Here is a 22,155-nt window from a genome sequence, read left to right as displayed (position 1 = left end):
TCTAATCTTGTGAAGAGTCCAGACTTCAGACTGGAGACTCTGAGGTCAGTATAGTTGGACTCAGTTCATGTTCCTTTCAGTAATATTGTTTAACTCTAACCCTCAGTGAAGCTGTGAGAGGAGAACAGAAACAGATTTCAGAATTAGACACAAAGACAGAGAGAAAACAGTCAGCCAATCAGATCAGTCAGAGGACTGATGTGATCATGTGACCATCAAATGAAGCAGATTCCAGCTGAAGAACTCAAGAGATGTTCAGATTCTGGTCCTCGTCCATCAAACTGTCAGATCTGAGCTGAGACTGTTTGTTCTCTGATCAGGTTCATCTGTCACAGCTCTGAGATCAGTCTGACTGAAAGCTGCACATCACTGATCTTATTTCATCACACTGTCACCATGTGGTCTTTCTGCAGACCAGAATCCTGTCTGCCTGCCTGCCTGTCTGTCTGTCTGTCTGTCTGTCAGTCAGAGTCTCTCTGTTTAAATGGACCTTCAGTAAATCATCAGTAAAGTGATGAACCTTCATGACTCAGCTCTTTATCTCCACTGTGGACTCAGAGAAATGTGCTGAGTCAGCAGACTTGAGGTCTGTGAGTTTCCAACTCAGTGTGTTCACTCCAACACGTTAACATGAGCTGAGAGGAAGCAGCTGCTGCACATCTGGACTGAACAGGACTGAAGTCCCTGCAGGTCTTTATGCTGGATCTACATCACTGACTGACAGCTGATGGACAGAGTCAGGAAACACTGATGGATCTGCTCTCTTCTTCTTCTCTACACAGGTGGAGGCAGTGAAGAGGAAGGTGTGTGCTGATGGAGGATCAGCTGCTTCCTGATGATCCAGATGTTGCAGCAGCAGCTTGTCCAGACTCTGGACCATGTTCCTGGGAGGTGGAGAGGAGAGCTTCATCCAGCAGAGACTGACAGAGGAATCAGAACTGGTCTGAGAACAGAGTCCAGTCCACCATGATCCCAGAGACTCCTCAAGTCCTCCTCTCCTCTCAGCCAGCTCCTCCAAACTCCACCTGGGGTTTAGGTTCAGCTTCTTCTGGACCCTTTGGGCTGCTTTGGGAACATTTCCAGAAGCATTTTCTTTTGTTGGTATAAAACATTTTCTTGTGAAACATGTGACTGTCAGTGCTAAAATGCTAAAAGAGCATTACTCAGAGGACACTGCAGCAGTTTACCTTCTGAAAGGACAATTTTTATTTTGTGTACTAAATGACCTTTGTAAGACCAACATAATGTCTTGTTTAATCTGAGTGTCTCTGTCTGAGTGGATGGCCCAGGTGGGGGATATTATCTTGTTTATTTTTATATTTTTATCCATAAGGCACTTTGTGCAACATTGTTATTCGTTTGAAAAGTGCTGTATAAATAAAGGTCAAATGATTGATTTAATACAGTCCAATGATTTTCTGGCAGAGTCGTGCAAGAGACTCTCAGCTCAGCTGAACTCAGACACTTCTGACTGTTGCCTTCCAACTTTAGTGCTCTGTGTCACAGACTGATCCATTTTCTGACGTTATAGTCCACACCAGGCTGCAGCCTCTCTGTGTGACACTTTGTTCATCATTATTTTCACACTTTAGTTCCTGCTTCTTTTCATTTAGGCTCCATGTAGGCTGTTCATGATGACTTTGTTTGTGTGTGGCTGTTTTCTTCTGAATGTGGGATCTCTGTCTGAATGAAAGTTTCACAATCACTGCCTCAGACTGCATTCAGAAGGAATTGTTGAAGTCATAGAAGCTGAAGAGTTGATGATCAGAGGCTGACAGCTAAAGGAAGCTAGAATGCACACTGCTCTCTGACAGTCGGCCTCCCTCCACATTTAGGAGGCTTTTTCACTTACAACAGCTGACAAAGGGCTCATCTGGGATTTGAACCCCGGACCTGTCACACCGTGAGCCAGAATCATCCTGATTGTTCCTGGAATGGTTTGGTTAGTCAGAGTGTGTCTGTGTGTGTTCTTGTCTTTCTGAGTGGTTGGAAATGAAAATGGAGATCGGTAGAAGCAGATGACTCTGAGGATGAATGAATGTTTCACTGACAACATCACAACTGTTTACTCACCTCACAGCGAGACTGTGTGACGTCACTGGAGATCAAAGGCATTTCCTGTCCTTCATCGCTCTCCCACGCGACACCAACTCAAACGTAACATTCGCATTAGATTCAGCCGGAACGGCGCATGCGCACGAAGAAACTCACGCTTGTCTCGCGAACGAATGAAGTGAAACACAAATCAGCTGTTATTAGACAAATAAGTGGCGTTAAATTGAACTAAAACCAAATCTGTTGGTTTGTTCCTCCTAATACTTATTAAAATGCGTCTTTTCCTGCTTTCGCTCATTTTTTGAATCACAGACTGAGCGAAGCTGCGCACCTCATTCACTGTGTGTGTGTGTGTGTGTGCTCTCTCTCTGCTGGTCTGAGCTCTCAGTTAATTTAAATACTTTGTTGGATCTGTCTTAAATAAGCATTGGTGGTTATAACATAGCATTTTATAACGTGGCATAAGCTGCCATAAGGCATAAGGTTGGACTTCAGAGCTGAGACCAGAGAAGAACAGCTGATCTCTGACAATCTGCAGTTCATCAACCTGAGTAAAGAATAAAATAGGTGACTTTAGAATAGTGTTTTTCAAAGAGGGTCCTCAGGAAAGCCACCAAGCCCATCGCTCCCACGAGTGTAATTTCTGTATGTCTCTCTCTCTCTCTCTCTCTCTCTCTCTCACAAACACACACGCACACACACACACAGAAAGAGATTTGATTTCTTTTGTTGTGTTTATTATTCAATGGAAATGTAATACTAACCCTAAGTGGTGGAGTGGTAATTCCACCTTAAAAACAGTCCAAAAGGAATCTATTCTAATCTACACTCACCGGCCACTTTATTAGGTACACCTATCCAACTGCTTGTTAACACTTAATTTCTAATCAGCCAATCACATGGCGGCAACTCAGTGCATTTAGGCATGTAGATATGGTCAAGACAATCTCCTGCAGTTCAAACCGAGCATCAGTATGGGGAAGAAAGGTGATTTGAGTGACTTTGAACATGGGTTTACAGAGAATGGTCCGAAAAAGAAAAAATATCCAGTGAACAGCAGTTCTGTGGGCGGAAATGCCTTGTTGATGCCAGAGGTCAGAGGAGAATGGCCAGACTGGTTCGAGCTGATAGAAAGGCAAAAGTGACTCAAATAACCACCCGTTACAACCAAGGTAGGCAGAGGAGCATCTCTGAATGCACAGTACGTCGAACTTTGAGGCAGATGGGCTACAGCAGCAGAAGACCACACCGGGTGCCACTCCTTTCAGCTAAGAACAGGAAACTGAGGCTACAATTTGCACAAGCTCATGGAAATTGGACAATAGAGATTGGAAAAACGTTGCCTGGTCTGACGAGTCTCGATTTCTGCTGCGACATTCGGATGGTAGGGTCAGAATTTGGCGTCAACAACATGAAAGCATGGATCCATCCTGCCTTGTATCAACGGTTCAGGCTGGTGGTGGTGGTGTAATGGTGTGGGGAATATTTTCTTGGCACCAATTGAGCATTGTTGCAACGCCACAGCCTACCTGAGTATTGTTGCTGACCATGTCCATCCCTTTATGACCACAATGTACCCAACTTCTGATGGCTACTTTCAGCAGGATAATGCGCCATGTCATAAAGCTGGAATCATCTCAGACTGGTTTCTTGAACATGACAATGAGTTCACTGTACTCAAACGGCCTCCACAGTCACCAGATCTCAATCCAATAGAGCATCTTTGGGATGTGGTGGAACGGGAGATTCGCATCATGGATGTGCAGCCGACAAATCTGCAACTGTGTGATGCCATCATTTCAATATGGACCAAACTCTCTGAGGAATGCTTCCAGCACCTTGTTGAATCTATGCCACGAAGAATTGAGGCAGTTCTGAAGGCAAAAGGGGGTCCAACCCGTTACTAGCATGGTGTACCTAATAAAGTGGCCGGTGAGTGTATATCATCTTTAAGAAATTACAGGGATAGGACGGGATATCAATCCGTAGAATCCTGAGATTGATTGATTGATATGTGGGGTGCTCCGCAAGGCAGATGGAGAAAACATGTTTCCTGCAGTGTAGAGAGGAGGGCAACGGGCCACTGCTAAACCGCTCCCCCAACAGTCCCAGCACTGAGAGCCAATTCTCATCTTCGTGTGGAACCAAACCACTGCAGCTGATTAGGGCTGCAGCTAACGATTACTTTAGTATTCGAGTAATCTAGCGATTATTTATTTGATTAATCGAGTAATCGGATAAAACATGTTTTTGTTGTCTTTTTGAAAATGAAGACAATATTCAAGATTTTGTAGTCTGAAAAAGCATTTATTTTCACTGCACAACCAGCAGTATTTACCATAAATAATGGCACTGAGTAAGTCTTAAATTAAATTACAGCTTATCACACTGTATGTAACTAAACAGAATATTTGTTTCCACAATGTAAAGTAGAAAACTATGACTCAGTTTAAAATAAATTTAAAAAAGTGCTTTTTTATGGTGTGCATATTAACTCAACTACAAACAATGTAATAACAATGGAAGTTGATGGAAGTTCATAACAGGGACTGAACTTTGACACCATCTCTTTGAAGCCCTTTCCTTCAACCATAGAAATTGGCCTCATATCGGTCACCAGCATGTTCACGATGCATTCAGTGTATTGGGCTGCTTGCTGTGGTGAGCATGGTGGTAGGTTTCGATACTGGTTTGGGATCTGCCAAAAAGAGAAATTTTATTAGTCCAACTTTGTATGTGATGACATTTTCAACATATAATCAAGAGTGTTTTATTTATGTATTCAAATATGTGCTGTGAATACATTTTTGTAAATAATGTTCACATCGACACATATTTATCTCTTTTCTTTGAATGTGTGAGGTCTGTTACTGTGTAAAATCTGAAAAAGATATCAAGTTTCAAACCAGACACTTAACTTGTGCCGTCATTATGCTGTCTGTGAACATCGTAAAAGTGAACAAAAGTTAAGTGTTTCTAGTCATTTACCCAAACATGTGTAACACAAAAGGCACACGTTTAAGACGTGCAAAAAGCGCTAGTCTAAGTTTGACTTACCGCGCCTCCGTGGATTCTTTTGCACTCAGAGAATGTGCTGGATGCTTTCTTGCGAGGTGCTGCATCATTGATGTGCTGTTGTGTAATGCGAGCTCCGTGTGGCAGTGCAAACATGTAACTTTGCCTTTTTTTTTTTTTTCTGAAACGGTCCCATACTTCTGAGCGTTTCGGTCTTTTTCTTTGTCCATCTTGTTCCATCTCTCCGTCGTTGTCCGCCCGTTCTTTGTTTGAGGTTTGACATTTTCGCCACCTAAGACTGCGTGCTGCCTGGACATGTCCTGCTGATTCCGCGCTGTGTGCTGAGGTCAAAGTGCAGTGGCTGTACAGAAATTCAGCGGCCATACGGAAACTTGCTACATAGTTCTGGGTTAAATAAACGAATCATCGAGGCAGACTAAATGTAATCGATGCATTTTTCTAATCAAATTATTCGATTTAATCGATTAATCGTTTCAGCCCTACAGCAGATGTTAAGGAGGCTGCAGCAAGGTGACCTGCACAACTTCCCTCACATGCAGGCAGAAATACAACAACATAATAAAGACGTAACACAGCTTGACAGCGCACGACATGAACAGCTTATTCAGAGCATCTCGTCAGAGTTTGAGAGGCGTTTTACTGACTTTGCATCCATTGAACCTGTAGCTGGAAGTGGAGATGAATGGAGAACCAAGACAAAACACAGGTAGTGCATTTTAGGCCAAAATCAAGTGTGAGAAGTTGAGTTGTTGTTAATCTTGGGACAGTAACGCTGTCCTACACTGATCAGTATAAATGTCTTGGCCTGACGTTAGACCAACACATGACATTTAACCCAGCTGAACAAGTCTGAACACTTTGCTCATCTGGGAGGTCATACTTCACTCTCTATATCGTGTGTGTGTGTGTGTGTGTGTGTGTGTGTGTCAGACGATGCTTCTGCTGTCTGGGGATTCTGTGAATATTCTCTTTGTAATACTCAGCATCATAGAGCTATTGCTTATCTTACAGCAGTACACAAATGGACCTCAGTGTTGGCTCTTCATGGTGATTTGGGATGGGAGCCCTTGAGTATCAGGCAAATGAGCAGAAATAAAACGTCAGTCTGACCTCAGAGTCTCCAGTCTGCAGTGAGGACTCTCCAGAAAACCACACAGATCCTTCAGTCCTGATTCCTTCAGGTCGTTCAGACTCAGGTCCAGTTCTCTGAGATGGGAGGGGTTGGACTTCAGAGCTGAGACCAGAGAAGAACAGCTGATCTCTGACAAACTACAGTGTCTCAACCTGAGTGAAGAATAAAAGATTTGACTTTAAGAGACAAAGTTCTGCTTGAAATCATTAAATGTTTCATCATCTGTTCAGAGCTGGTTTAGAAAGGTTTAGAAATTGGACTTCATCTTTTTTCGAAGACGTTTGACCTCTCATCACAGAAAAACGCTCCAGATCTGGAACAGATCTGTGAAGCTGCCTGATCACAGAATAACTAAAACTATATTTATTATATATAATACAGATATTATAAACAAACTGTTCCTAAAGCAGAGAGATAAACGGTCTCTGGATGTTTGGAGGAAGCCAAAATGAAGAACCTACTGTCTTAATAAGAACACTTACAGTGTGGAACCTTACATTAACAATAAGTGAACTAAAAGACAAAGATCATTATGGACAGTTGTGTTCAGGAACACTTCCATTAGTCCCAGAAACAGGGAGCTTTAATGCCACACCTGAGGAAGACCGGATTTGTTCACTATGCAAACTGGATGAAGTAGAAAGTCAGATCCATTTTTTGTTTTGTTTTTCTGCGTATGACCACACAAGAAGTGTTTTTTTTTTTGTAAGATAGTTTATATTTGTGTTGATTTCTTAGATTTGGATAAACCCATGTGGGTTGAGCCTCTTTAGAAAATGACGTAAATAAATGAATGAAATGAACCACAGACTAAAATCTGCATATTAGCATGATGTCTACTTTCAAAATCCAAAATTGATTGATAAACTGTAAGAAATTTACTGTCAACCATTTAACAATTTAAATGTTAATAACCTGAATAGTATTTTCTGTCTGCAGGTCAGAGTCACCACAACTGTAACATCATATTAATCTGAGAGCAGAAATAAAACATGAGTCTGACCTCAGAGTCTCCAGTCTACAGTGAGGACTCTCCAGAAAACCACACAGATCCTTCAGTCCTGAATCCTGCAGGTCGTTCTGACTCAGGTCCAGTTCTCTGAGATGGGAGGGGTTGGACTTCAGAGCTGAGACCAGAGAAGAACACCTGATCTCTGACAAACTGCAGTTCTCCAACCTGAGTAAAGAATAAAAGATGTGACTTTAGGAGACAAAGTTCCTGCTTGAAAGTGTTCAATGTTTCATCATCTGTTCAGAGCTGAAGGTTTAGAAAGTAGAAGTTTAGAAAATGAAAGTCAAACAGCTGAACCAACAGTCAAATACAAACAGTGACAAGATTTAATGAGAAAATGAAACAACACTGCAAAGAACCTGAACTGACTCAAACTGGAGGAGGCCCCCGGGGCAGACCGAGGACCAGGTGGAGAGATTATATCTCCACTCTGGCCTGGGAAAGCTTGAGGATTCCCCAGTAGGAGCTGGTTAATGTGGCTGAAGAAAGGGATGTCTGAGGCTCCCTGCTTAAGTTGCTACCCCCATGACTTCACCCCAGATAAGTGAATGGTGTTGGATAGATGTTGATGTTTACATTAGGTATGTTTGGAGCCACCTTATTTCCACTGCTGCAGTGTGTTGGTCATGTACATTCATGTAACTGTTTTGGGGTCAGTGGTTCATGTAAACATTATCATTCTAATAATGGACCAGGTGGGAGGGTTCCTTGGAAAATGAAAGCATTAGTTCTGACAATTTGTTTGATATTCAAACTAAATTGGCATTATGACTGAAATATCCCAAACTGAACCAACAGAGCCATGTTACATGTGGATGATGTCATTCTGTTGGCTAAGAAAGAAAATTGCTCACATAATGCTGTACATTGTTCCAAAACGGTGCTGGAAGTGGAGACTAATGGAGAACCAAGACAAAAAACAAGTGGTGCATTTTAGGCCAAAGTCAAGTCTGAGAAGTTTAGTTATTGTTCATCTTGGGACAGTAATGCTGTCCTACACTGATCAGTATAAATCATATCTGTAACATCATATTAACCTGAGAGCAGAAATGAGTCTGACCTCAGAGTCACCAGTCTACAGTGAGGACTCTTCAGAAAACCGCACAGTTCCTTCAGTCCTGAGTCCTTAAGCTTGTCCTTACTCAGGTCCAGTTCTCTGAGATGGGAGGGGTTGGACTTCAGAACTGAGGCCAGAGAAGAACAGCTGATCTTTAACAAACTGGAGTTGTCAAATCTAAATAAGGAATAAAAGATGCAGATAAAATCATTGATAAATCAGTCAGAAATGTTCAGAAGACTTTAAAACAAAGTTCCACCACATTCTGTCTGGATGTTTGAAGTGTTTCTTTCGTGTAATTGTCATCTCAGCCACTGGAGGCTGAAGTTCAGCAGCTCCTCACTCTAAAACAAAGTGATTCCCTCAGCTGACCTGCGGCTGCAGTGGAATACAGGACATACTTGTGTGTAGGAATACAGCAGTTGGTTGCTTCATAAATATGTGGCAGCAAAGGAAAGTTCTGCTTTGATGTGAAGATGAAGCTCTAAAATCTTCTAAATGAAGAACATTTCAACATGTGTGGGACTGTTTGTTTTCAAAGTGTGTAGAAGAGCTTTTTGATGTTGACTCCGTCCACAGCAGCTCATCACTCAGCTTCTGTACCGCTGCTCTGAACTCCATCTACTGCAGTAACACACTGACTGAGTATGACAACACCACAAAGAAACACAACTATCACTGTGCTGCACATGAACTCTGCTCAGTGCAGGGAAACCTGTGGTGGAGCTCCAATCCTTTGGAAATAACAGCTTTCAGAGCACAGGGGGGCCACGGCCACGTGTCTGAAAGCCCCATGAGGGCTGGAGTCTCAACAACACAACTGACTCTGGTCCTCAGCTCCATACCCTCTAAGTCTGAAGACATTTATTAGGACATTAGATTCAGCAGAGGATTAAAGATCTACCACAGTGGACTGACCTCAGAGTCTCCAGTCTACAGTCTGGACTCTCCACAAGATCACGCAGCTCCTTCACATCTGGATCCTGCAGGAGGTTTCCTCTCAGGTCCAGTTCTCTGAGATGGGAGGGGTTGGACTTCAGAGCTGAGGCCAGAGAAGAACAGCTGATCTTTGACAACCAACAGCATATCAGCCTGAAAAAGAACAAATCATGTCGCTCAAATAACTGATAATCAGTCAGAAATGTCCCGATAAAGAGGTTCTCCACTTTTTCAAACTCATCATCCACTTTAACATCTCAAATGTTGCTGGTTCACATCACACTTTGTTCCTTTACAAAGACTAAGACCAAGACTTTAAAAATCCAGTCCTGATCCAGAACGAAGGTCTTCCTTGGTCCCGTCTCTGTCTGGCTATCAAACATATGAAACCAACCATTTCTTTCTTGTAAGCCTATTCCTTATTAATATATACTATATATATATTCAGTATATATTAATGTAAACAAGTAAATTAAAATTTGTGAAAACTGACAATTTTCATTATTACCACCTCCACAACAACTACAACAATAAGGAGACCAAAAAGGAGAAAAGAACCAATGAAAATTTCAAACAACTTTTCAAAATGTTGTTGATCCTGAATAAATGGATTAAAGTTCTATGTGAAGAGAAATTCTGGATTAAAGAAAAAAGATCTTCAACAACTACTGAACAGACCTCAGAGTCTCCAGTCTACAGTGAGGACTCTTCAGAAAACCACACAGATCCTTCAGTCCTGAATCCTGCAGGTCATTGTTGTGACTCAGGTCCAGTTCTCTGAGATGGGAGGGGTTGGACTTCAGAGCTGAGACCAGAGAAGAACAGCTGATCTCTGACAAATTGCAGTTCTCCAACCTGAGTGAAGAATAAAAAATGAAGATCAATGTCTTCAGTGATCTTTGTGTTATTGTGGGTCATCATCAGGTCTCAAACCACATCATCCACACAACAGCACAACATTCAAACTACAGCAGGTCCAGTCAGTGAACTGACCTCAGAGTCTCCAGTCCACAGTTTGGACTCTCCAGTCCAGCACACACCAGCTTCAGTCCTGAATCCTCTATGTGGTTCTGACTCAGGTCCAAGTCTCTCAGATGGGAGGGGTTGGACTTTAGAGCTGAAGCCACGACATCACACTCAGTCTCTGAGAGTCCACAACCAACAAGTCTGTGATGACACATATTACACAATATGTCACTGACACAGGACACTACATAGTCATCTGGAGGGTTTGAGGACTAAAGACTCAGACTTCCTGTGTGGATTCAGATTTTCTCTTCTCATTGAATCTTTTCTCCCTGACATGAAACAATTGTTCTCATCTCTCTCACACCATTTAGTTTTCATAACTTCAGATGAAGAGACAAAATGTGGTCAGTTGGTCATCAATCAGGTCCTCAGTCTGTCAGGGACCTGATCCAGGTCTGTCTCCTCTGAGGGACCATGAGGCCATGTTGACCTGAAAACATTTGACTGTCTACTGTTTTGATTTTCACTGAGTTGAGATCAGTGAACAGTGAAGCTGGTGAAGATGATCAGTCACTGATACCTGCTGATGTCATCAGTCTTTAGTATTTCCACTAGAAACACAACTAAGTGAATATTTATCTCTGGCAGCATTTGAACCATCTGACAACAAACAGCTGAAAGTGAAACACCATCTGAATCAGATTGGATTTAAACACATCAGAAGGATGGATGAGAATGAGAGTGGACTCACCGAGCCTTCCTGCAGTTCCTCACAGCTGGGATCAGTCTCCGTCGTCCCTCCTTTGATGTGTTGTACTTCTTCAGGTCAAACTCATCCAGAACGTCCTCTGACATCTGTAGCATGTAGGCCAGACCTGAGCAGTGGATGTCAGAGAGTTTCTCCTCTGATCTGCTCCCTGCCTTCAAGAACTCCTGGATCTCCTGATGAACTGAGTGATCCTTCAGCTCCATCAGACATTGGAACATGTTGATGTTTCTGTCAGGGGAGATTTTCATCTTCCTCATCTTCTTCAGGTTGTTGATGGCTCTCTGGATGGTCTCTGGTTTGGTTTCTGTCTGACCCAGCAGACCTCCTAAGAGTCTCTGGTTGGACTGCAGAGAGAGACCATGAAGGAAGCGGACAAACAGGTCCAGGTGACCATTTTTATTTCTGAGGGATTTCTCCAGGACTGCCATCAGAAAGTCCTCCGGGGCTGAATCTTGGTGTTTTTTTCCCAGAAAGTTCTTCAGGACCTCCTTGTTCCTGTTGGTGTGACAGTGGAACATGTAGACTGCAGCCAGAAACTCCTGAACACTCAGATGAACAAAGCAGTAGACTGTTTTCTGGAAGATCACACTCTCTGCTTTGAAGATCTCAGTACAGAGTCCTGAGTACACCGAGGCCTCTGTGACATCAAGACCACACTGCTCCAGGTCTTCTTGGTAGAACATGATGTTCCCTTTCTCCAGATGTTCAAACGCCAGCCTCCCCAGCTTCAGAAGAACTTCCCCGTCAGCCTCCATCAGCTCCTGCGGACTTGTCTCATGTCCCTCATGGTACTTGATCCTCTTCCTCCTGGTCTGGACCAGCAGGAAGTGTGAGTACAGGTCAGTCATGGTCTGGGGCAGCTCTCCTTGCTGGTCTGTAGTCAACATGTGCTCCAGAACTGTAGCGATTATCCAGCAGAAAACTGGGACTTGACACATGATGTGAAGGCTCTTGGACTTCTTGATGTGTGAGATGATTCTGTTGGACAGCTTTTCATCTCTGGGCCTCCTCCTGAAGTACTCCTCCTGCTGGGCGTCAGTGAAGCCTCAGACTTCTGTTAGCCTGTCAACACATGAAGGAGGGATCTGACTGGCTGCTGCAGGTCTGGAAGTGATCCAGACCAGAGCCGAGGGAAGCAGATTCCCCTGGATGAGGTTTGTCAGCAGCTGGCGAACCGATGACTCCTGTGTGACGTCAGACACGACCTCCCTGTTGGTGAAGTCCAGTGAAAGTCTGCTTTCATCCAGGCCGTCCAGGATGAACAGAACTTTACAGGCAGCCAGCTGCTCTGCTGTGACCTTCTGTAATGTTGGATGGAAAACATGAAGCAGCCTGAGAAGACTGTACTGCTGATCTCTGATCAGGTTCAGCTCCCTGAATGAAAGCAGAACCAGCAGACTGACATCCTGGTTCTCCAAGCCCTCTGCCCAGTCCAGACTGAACTTCTGCACAGAGAAAGTTTTTCCAACTCCAGCAACGCCGTTGGTCAGAACCAGTCTGATGGGACTCTGCTGGTCAGGTGAGCCTTTAAAGATGTGGTGACATTTGATTGGAGCATCATGGAGGCTCTTCTTCTTAGAAGTTGGCTCCAGCTGCTTCACCTCATGTTGGGTATTAACCTCTTCACTCTGTCCCTCTGTGATGTAGAGCTCAGTGTAGATCCTGTTGAGGAGGGTTCCACTTCCTGTTCCTTCAGTCACATGTTGACATCTGGACCTCAGACTGATCTTATGTTGATCTAAAGCTTCCTGTAGAACACGATCTGCTGACAGAGAAGAGACAACGTCAGACTGAAGACAGAGAGTATGAGGATCTGATGAAAACTAAAGACGTCAGTCAGAAGTTCAGTCTCACTCTGTTCAGGGTTGGTCTTTAGACCTGGTCTGGTTCTGGATCTTTGTCCACACTGGACAAAGCAGACTGGTCCCAGTGTGAGGTGCAGCACTGTCTGCAGACCCAGTGTCCACAGCTGGTAGAGACTGGATCCTTCAGGACGTCCTGACACAGAGCACAGTGGGACGGCTGCTCCTCTTCAGAGTCATGTCTTTTTCTCTTCCTGTCTCTGTGAAAACATTTCTATATAACTGATGTGATCTGACTGATGTCATAAAGTGTTTGGGTAGAAAAAAAAAAAAAACTAAAACAGAAGATCAATCTTGGTGTCTTCCTGCATCTGCACTAATGATTCAGGATCATGAATATTAATCTATGAACAGATTTTTATTCTCATCTTCACAGTCTCTTACTTTGTCTCTGAGGGTCCAGGTCCATTACTGAAGTCTGGAGGTAAATCTTTGGAAAAGTCAGACTTCAGAGACAGACAGGTTGATCCTGAAGACTCTGGTCTGGCCTCCTCTTCCTCATCACAGTTCATCATCTTCAGGACGGAGTCGGTCTGAGAGGGAAACACTTTCTGACTGACAGAAGACAAAGAAGAAACAGGACAAATAGTTTTTTCCAAAGATACACACCCAAAAATAATAAGTAAATCCAAACACACACAGTCCATCATCTTCAGGACAGAATCAGTCTTAAGAGAGAAACTGACAGAAGACTAGAATCTCTGTCAAACACATGAACCAGGTCCTGGTCAGGTTTGTTGGTTTCATTATAGGTTTCATGTGTATTATCCAGCTCATTATCCAGTAGTTACTGGTGATAAAACCCAGAAGATCCATCTCAGTGTCTTCCTGTATTATGGAAGACACGTATCGTACATGTATCTGTACTCACAGATTTTTATTCTCTTACTTTGTCTCTGAGGGTCCAGGTCCATTACTGAAGTCTGGAGGATTACTTTTGGACCAGTCAGACTTCAGAGACAGACAGATTGACCCTGGAGACTCTGGTCTGGCCTCCTCTGCCTCATCACAGTCCATCATCTTCAGGACGGAGTCGGTCTGAGAGGGAAACACTTTCTGACTGACAGAGGACAAAGAAGAAACAGGACAAACAGTTTGTTCCAAAGCTACACACCCAAAAATACCAAGCAAATCCAACCACACACAGTCCTTCATCTTCAGGACAGAGTCAGTCTGAGAGGGAAACTGACAGATCAGAATCTCTGTGACTCACACACAACACACACGAAACCAACATACCTGACTGAAGTCCCAGTCAGGTTTGTTGGTTTCATTATAGGTTTCATGCGTATTATCCAGCTCATCATCACATTGAGTCAAACTGTCACTTCACTGTGTGTCCTCATTCTGTCTCAGTGTCTTTTTGTGGATAGAGCTCCATTCAGACTGTTCTTCCTCCACAGTGGACAGAACACTGACTGAGCTGATGTCACAGCTTCATTCAGACTGAGTCACCTGATTGGTTTTTACAGGGGTAGCTTTGAAACTTTGGAGCAGGACTCAGCCAATTTAAATGTGTGTTACTAAGAGCCATCACTTTTGTGAATTTCTGACTCTTCAATAATGACACCATTGAGCATGAGTTCCCAAGTGAGGGAATACCTCCGGTACAGCAAGCACAATAGCAAAGAAAATATCCAAGACACCAAACAATCAGCCCGACTGCCTCCGCATTATGTAAACATCTTCCCGATCCAGGTTGTAATTTAGAATCGATGACTAACCCATTTCAAAATATGCTGTTTTTTTTACGTCATTGATCATTTTTAATCTGATTCGAGCCATTTGACTAACTGTCACGACATAAAGTTAAGAAATGGGAGATGTCACCCATCAGTGTACTGAGTGTTCGTTAGGTTTCTGCAAGGCTTAAGCCTAGATTGTTCTTCATCACTAAAGTTTTAAAAAGTTGTTCATCCAAACTGTTTCCGCTCTTTACGTCTGTGTTCCCTCTGTTGTTAGTGTAACTGTGACTCATATTACCTTCCTCCGTTTGACATGCAACTCTTCTGTGTCCAAAGTGTGAACTTCAAACTATATACAGTATTTAAACCCGCTGATTGGCCGAGCAATAAACAGTCTTCCTCATTATTGTTGTTTAGTAAAAAACTGCACGTCGTCGTGTTTTGGTGCACGACAGAAGAGTGGACACAGAGACGGCTCTTTGGGCTGAATTTATTCCCTGAATTTATTCAAGGCAAACCAGAGTGTGAGTTTTCATACTCTCTATTAAAACGTAACACAAGAAAAGAAGAGCAAGACGAGAACAAAACACATTTTAGCTGCATTACAAGCGCGCGCGCGCGCACACACACACACACAGGGAGAACACGCGGGAAGACATCCTGCTCTTTCACACTCAAAAGCAGCCACACAATGACAATACCGGACCTAAAACACCACGTCACCATGTCATCAAACAACATAAGCCCATCTTCATATCACAGAATTACGATCGAAACTCAAAATCCCAACTTTTTAACACAGCAACCTTTGAAACATACCCCTCGCAGACTGACGAGTCGTTACAGACGTCATATCCGTAGGCTTTCAAAATAAAAGCTCTGACTATGAAAATTAAGGAAATCTAAAATATAAAGGCGAAAGTACATAAATTCAAATCATATTGACAATAATCCTGAATAAAACTGAACTAAACGAAAAATGATAGAAAATAAACCAAAACACATAATGTGAAGGATTTTGGTGAAATTAATAAAGTAAAATAATTAATCCTCTCCTATCTGTTACACTCACAAGCAGAAGGAAAGATGGCGCCCCCCTTCCTATTGGTGGAAAAAGGCACTAAATCAACCAATCAAAAAAATACTACGCAATGCGCAATCTGGCTGCTAAGGAAGAGGGGAAGTTTTTGGAGTGACAGCAGTAAAATAAAAGACAGAGATATCGATAGAGAGTTTCTGATAAAAATAAAAATTTGTGCAGCGCCTTATTTAAAATCCGATTGGTTTGTAAATATTTATAGATATGGATGTTCCTGGATTTGAGTGGAATGAGTGTAAAGTCTCTCTGATTTTAACACACGTTCACACATCCACCTCTATTCAGACATGGAGTTTACATATTGTTTGGAATTGGTTTGTAATGAAGGTGATCAGTGTTTATAGCTCATAACCTGATCACAGATCAATAATCAGCCATTGGAAGGCGCTCTGAAACTTTCTTCTGCAGTCAGAACTCATCCACCTTCAGACTGGACATCTTCTGACTGTAGAACTGGAGCTTTTTATACATCTCACTGCAGCACAATAAAGTCCTCTGTGAGTATTGTGTGTCCCACAGTGTACATGACATCTGAGCAGCAATACTTCCACCTGCTGGAGATTTATTGTTACTACAGCTGTAAAATAAATCTATCAGAACATGAACTCAGTCTGTAGAATCCAGAAGATTAATGACACACTTTGTCATGCTGTTAAGGAATCAAATCCTACTTTAGGTTTTCTATATTTTAATTCACTTGTATTGTCATGGACACGTGGAAGTCCATCTTTAAGATGATGTGGTCCTTTTGGCACCATCAGCCTGAGACTGACAGCACTCATTGGATCAGTTTGTAGCTGAGTGTGAAGCAGCAGGGACGAGGATCAGCACCTCTAAATCTGAGACATCTCAGGTCTTGTTCATGAGTGATGGAACTCTGTTGCTTACGTTGAAGATGGATGGAGACAGGCGAGATAAGTTCAATTTCTGTGAGGAATGTAGAGAAAACACTAACCTTTCTCTGGTGTTAGGGTCCCGATTTTTTGGGGATAATTTCAGGAAGGAAAACAAAAGCTAAACTGCAATGGCCAGGAATCAAACTGAGGTCAACTGCTTGGAAGGCAGCTATGCTTACCACTATACCACCATTGCCAAACAGGGTCGAAATCAGAGTCCTTCACAGTGTTGACCGACAGATGAGACAAACTACAGAGAAACTGGCAGCACTGAAGCTTAGCAAGTGTCATGTCATGTTTCATTGCTTCAACAGTCATCAGGATGAAGACAGCATCAAGCACCCGTGAAAATTTGGTGATAGACTGCTTTTCACATGCATCATAAAGAACCTCTGATAAAATACATACAGTTGACAATTAAAAAGAGGGAGCTATTTAATCAACTTACCTCAGAAGTTACTCCACGGTCCACAGCATACAATGAAAATTTGTCACATGACTGGCAGCAATTTAACACAAAGGCAACAAAACACAAATTTAAAGTATCTTGTCGCCACAGAAAATTTGAGGTTTGTGCTGTACAAAGGAGTGTACTCTACTTTTTTCAGGGTTCCGACTTGTGAAGCCCACAAGTATACATTGTTTGTGTACCAACAACCTGAGTGATTTCGAGATCATTCAAGAAGGACTTGAAGAAGCCTAGTCAAGAGTTAGACTCATGTTTATATTCCTGCGTTCTCAGATGGACACAATGAAATTTACCATTTCTTCATCTTCAGCCTGAGTATCAACTGCAGCTACAGAAGAGGAAGTAGAAGGCAGAGGGCTGGACGCCAGTGTGGATGTGCTGGGGGCATGAAGGACCTCCAGCACTGTGGGATCATTTTCCTCCATGTCATCCTCCACATCATGCTCCTCAATGAGGAGGTGAATCAGGCTGCACATCCTGCAGCACCTGACCGGTCTGCTGGAGCAGATACTGCACCCCTGTGAGCTCTCCAGAAACAATACGCACAAAGTGATTCATTTCCAAAAGTTAATAAAACTAACAACAGATTTTAAAACTTAAAGACAATCGGTCACCTGCCAAGATCAAAATATATATAATCACGCTGTGAACGTGCAAATAAAGATCAGTATATGTATCACAATCATGGACTTAAAGCTTTGCAAGAACAAATGAATGGTACCACTTTGGGTCCGTTCGGAGAACATGGGGGGCTGGGTGACGTCATCACCAGAAATTAAAATGTGTACTAGCATGCATACAGGGGAGTTAGCTCAACTGGTAGAGTGCTTGCTTAGCATGTGAGAGGTAGTGGGATCGATGCCCACATTCTCCACAAGACTTTAGCTCTTTGTTGGAGATACAGCATACAGGGTGGACTTTGGAGGCTTTTGGTAAACAGAAGCAAGACTGTTATTGTGTATGGAGCTCTGACTGTTGCACTTCCATAGCCATATCTGAGGCTCTAACTCAGACAGCTACAGTTATTCCTTTCTACATAAATGCTTCTCTTTGGGGTTGTCCTGCTCTTCAGATCAGCTGCAACAACACAACCCTAATCCCTAATCACTGCAGTTAACAGTCCTCTCATCATATGCTAACGGTCCTCATGAATTTAAGAGGATCGTTGTCTGATCATTCTGTTCTTCAAACCGTTACCAAGACCACAGAAACTTCCTGCTGAAGGAGGACAACACATTTATTCAACACACTGCTTGAAAAAAGTTTTGAGAAGGTTTTCTGAAAGTCACAATTTATTATCCAACCTGAGTATTGACTTGAGTTTTGAATTCAGTAAATGTTGCTTGTTGGGGCAGCGTTAACTGACAAAGACAATAAAGAAGTAAAGAATCAATGTCTTCTAACTCAGATCACCTCAGTCAGAGAGACACTGTTGATTCATTTCTGCAAAAGTGTTTCTCTTTGGGGTTGTCCTGTTTGGAATTTTGACAAAATATTTTATTTGTTTCTTGAGATCAGCTAAATTCATGAATTTGTCATCAACATTTCCTGAACTGAAACACAGACTTGTGATGTGAGATGTGGTTGGAATTGAAACTTTCTGCTGAAGGAGGACAGGGTGCATCATTTTAGTTTAAGATAAGTCAGGTGAGTAAAATAAAATAAGTAAGTCTGAAAGAGAGTCCATTGCAACGGTGGCACAAAGATTAATCTGAAACAAAGGCTTCATGTGACTTGGTGGATTCAGTGAGAGACACTGATGATTATTTTCTGCATCAGTGCTTCTCTTTGGAGTTGTTCTTGTTCGATAGTCAACAAAAAAAAAGATCAAAATTGCCATTTATTTAGATTCTTCTATGCAATCAGCTGACTGCATGAATTCATCCCCAACATTAGCCAAAGTGAAGCACAGCTCTGTGTCCTGAGAGCAGTAAGTGATATTTGTTGGGGCAGAGTTGATGATTTCAAAAGTCAATCACAAGGACAGCAAGTTTTATCAGTTTTTTGGGGGGTGGGGGTGAAGAAAGTAGTTTGAAAGTCATGATTCATGAAGATTCATGAGTCACGCTGCTGTGTCCTGGTATGAAGCACAGTGGTTCTGTCAATGTGTCCTTTCTTTCTTCTTACCTTGACTGTTGGATTCAGTAATAGCTACTTCTTGGGGGAAAAGTTTGTGACCTCTAAAGAATTTTTTTGGAGTCCCAAATGTTACTTTAACTGGAGGTGACATGTGGATCAGTGCTTCTCTTAGTGGACATTATATTTATTTCCACCGTTCTCTGCAGTCATGCTAATTCTCAACTGTACATACAGTATATTCTTAGTGGCTCCTTTTGTAAATTTATTCAAACTTTTTTTACTATGTCTTTCTTATTTTATAAATGCATTTTGCAGAACAGAGTTGTCTTTAAAGTTTGTTATACATCGTGTATGACAATAAAAGCATTCTAATTCTAACTAATTCTTTGAGCTTGCTCTGGTTGAAATGTTTCTTGAGATCAGTTAAAAGCATACATTTCTCATCAACATTCCCCCAAATGAAGCAAAGACTTGTGTTTTCAGAGCAGTAAGTGCTATTAGTTGGGGCAGAGTTGATGATTTCAAAAGTTGTTCATTCTGTCCAAGCATTAATCAGGACAGAGAGTTTATGCAACCATTTGGTAGAAAAGAAGTTTTGGTTGAAATAAAAACAACAACAAAGATGGCCATTTTGAAAAGAATTGTTCAGATCAGCTGCAGCAACACCAATCACTGCAGTTAACAGTCCTCTCACCATATGCTAACGGACCTCATGAATTTAAGAGGATCGTTGTCTGTTCCTGATGGACTAAATGTGTTCTTCATTACAAACCATTACCAAGACCATTGAAACCGCCCGAACAAAGCAGAGAGGGAGCTGTGGGAGTGGTTTCATCCAGGTATAAGATAAATTCAGGTAAAAGCCTGAAAGGGAGTCCATTGGAACTATAACACAACAAGGAAGTGGCTGCAAAGACTATTTGGAGGAGATCATGTGAGGTAAAAATGAGAGGTTAATGTGACTTCTGTTCTCTTTGCTCTCTTTTTCCCCTTTCAGTGTTAATTTACAAAAACAGCATTCATTCTTGGAGCCATGTTTTCTTCAGATCTAACTCGGATCACTCCAATCAGAGACACTGATGAATTCTTGTGCATAAGTGCTTCTCTTTGGGGTTGTCCTGGTTTGAAATTCGACAAAACATTGCTAAATTGATTAATTTTGATCAGTTAAATTCAAGTCAAATTTGTCATCAGCATTTCCCCAACTGAAGCACAGACTTGTGTTCTGAGAGCAGTAAGTGCTATTAGTTGTGGTAATGCTGGTGATTTCAGAAGTTGTTCCTTCCTTTACCCATTTCCCATTAGATTCTTAGAATCTAACTCAGATCACCAGATCACTCACCAGAAACGCTGATGAATTATTTGTGCACAAGTGCTTCTCTTTTTGTTGTTGTCCTGGTTAGAGTTTCAACAAAATGATGAAGATTCCCATTTTGAACAGATTTCTTCCCTAATCACTAATCACCAGAGTTAGGTAAGAATTAAAGCTTAATGTGAATTTCTGCATGAATGTTTCTATTTGCTCTCTTTTTCCCCTTTCATTGTTAAATGGCAAAAACAACAATAAGTCTTGGAGCCATGTTTTCTTCAGATCTTACTCGGATCACTCCAATCAGAGACACTGATGACGTTTTGTGCATAAGTGCTTCTCTTTGGGGTTGTCCTGGATGGAAATTGGTTAAAAACATGAGGAATGCCATCCATTCTTCAATCACCAGGACAGCAGGAATTACCAGTGATGTGGGGTGAGGGTTAAGTTAAGGTCTTCTTAGAATACAATACTGATCATTTCAATTACACAGACGACTTCCTTTTGTACAAATGCTTTTCTATGTGGTTGTCCTGGATGGTATTAAAAGCAGTTTTTATAGATTTCTTCAGATCAGCTGAATGAGTGAATTTGTCCTCAACATTTCCCCAACTGAAGCACAGACTTGTGTTCTGAGAGCAGTAAGTGCTATTTGTTGGGGTAGTGTTGGTGATTTCAGAAGTCAATCACAAGTTTTATCAGTTTTTGGGGCGTGGGAGTTAAGAACATCTGAATTAGTTTGAAAGTCACAAATGTTACCTTAACTTGAGCACTGACTTGACTGTTGAATTCAGTAAGTGCTACTTGTTGGGGCAGTGCTGACTGACAAAGACAGCAGCAGGTTTGGTGGGAGCCATGACTCCCAACACAAATGCAGATATCTAGAGACTAAGTCTTGGTTGGAATATAAAAAAAAAGCGTTGTCATCAACATCTCCTGAATTGAAACACGGACGTATGGACATAAAGCAGTAAATGCTGTTTGTTGGTGCTGTGTCATGCTAATGGTACAAACCATTAGTCATGACAGTCCATCAAATCGCAGAGCACCCACATGTTGCAGCCTACACGTGTCATTGATTTTCTAAAGACACAAACAGGGAGCTGATTAGTTTCTTTGGTCTTTTATCAATAAAGACTGTGCTCTTTCATACTGTGCTTCAAGATCTGGGGGATGGTAGTAGAACTAACCCTTCCTTACACGTGTTAGGCAAATGTGATAACCATTAAATGACCTGTAGCACTGTAGCACATTGCACAGCACAGCTGTAAACTGAAAATGTCACACGGCATTCTCACACGACATGTTGATGTTAGCACAGTTTTGCTGTCCTGTAGGTTGGACAGTACATAAGTCACAGCACCAATTCGGAGAGATTTGTCCCTTCGATAGCTCAGTTGGTAGAGCGGAGGACTGTAGTGGTTCATTATTGAAATCCTTAGGTCGCTGGTTCAAATCCGGCTCGAAGGAGACCGTTTTTTTCATCGGCCTCATCCAGCACAGTGATGAGTCTGCCTACAGACAGCAGGTGGACAGACTGGTCGTCTGGTGTGGTCAGAACCACCTGGAGCTAAATCTGAAGACTGTGGTTTTCAGGACACTTGTTATTTTAATCAAATTATGTACTAGACCGTAACTTCATTGTGAAGTTTTGACGTGAGTTAAAAAAAGAGGCCAAAACATTAGAGAACTTCATTCTCTGTTTGTTTTTCCACAGAGGAAGTGAAGTCACACACCACATGATGCTTCTCTTTCCTGCTCCTCGTTAATATAGTGGACAGTATCTC

General features: G+C 42.2%; 1 non-coding gene and 1 pseudogene across 1 annotated transcript; one reads left to right on the top strand and one right to left on the bottom strand.

Annotated features, from left to right (window-relative positions):
• Positions 1 to 7,234: 7,234 nt before the first annotated feature.
• LOC115038386 (protein NLRC3-like) lies at positions 7,235 to 13,745 on the bottom strand (annotated as a pseudogene).
• Positions 13,746 to 21,750: 8,005 nt separating this feature from the next.
• Positions 21,751 to 21,838, top strand: trnay-gua (transfer RNA tyrosine (anticodon GUA)). Its single transcript is given in 2 exon segments — positions 21,751 to 21,787; positions 21,803 to 21,838. It is a non-coding gene; the product is annotated as a tRNA-Tyr (tRNA).
• Positions 21,839 to 22,155: the final 317 nt, after the last annotated feature.

This window comes from Echeneis naucrates, unplaced genomic scaffold (assembly GCF_900963305.1).
Source record: "Echeneis naucrates unplaced genomic scaffold, fEcheNa1.1, whole genome shotgun sequence".
Lineage (NCBI taxonomy): Eukaryota > Metazoa > Chordata > Actinopteri > Carangiformes > Echeneidae > Echeneis > Echeneis naucrates.
The sequence above is the reverse complement of the archived record's forward strand: the minus strand, read 5'-3'. Positions and strand labels throughout refer to the sequence as shown.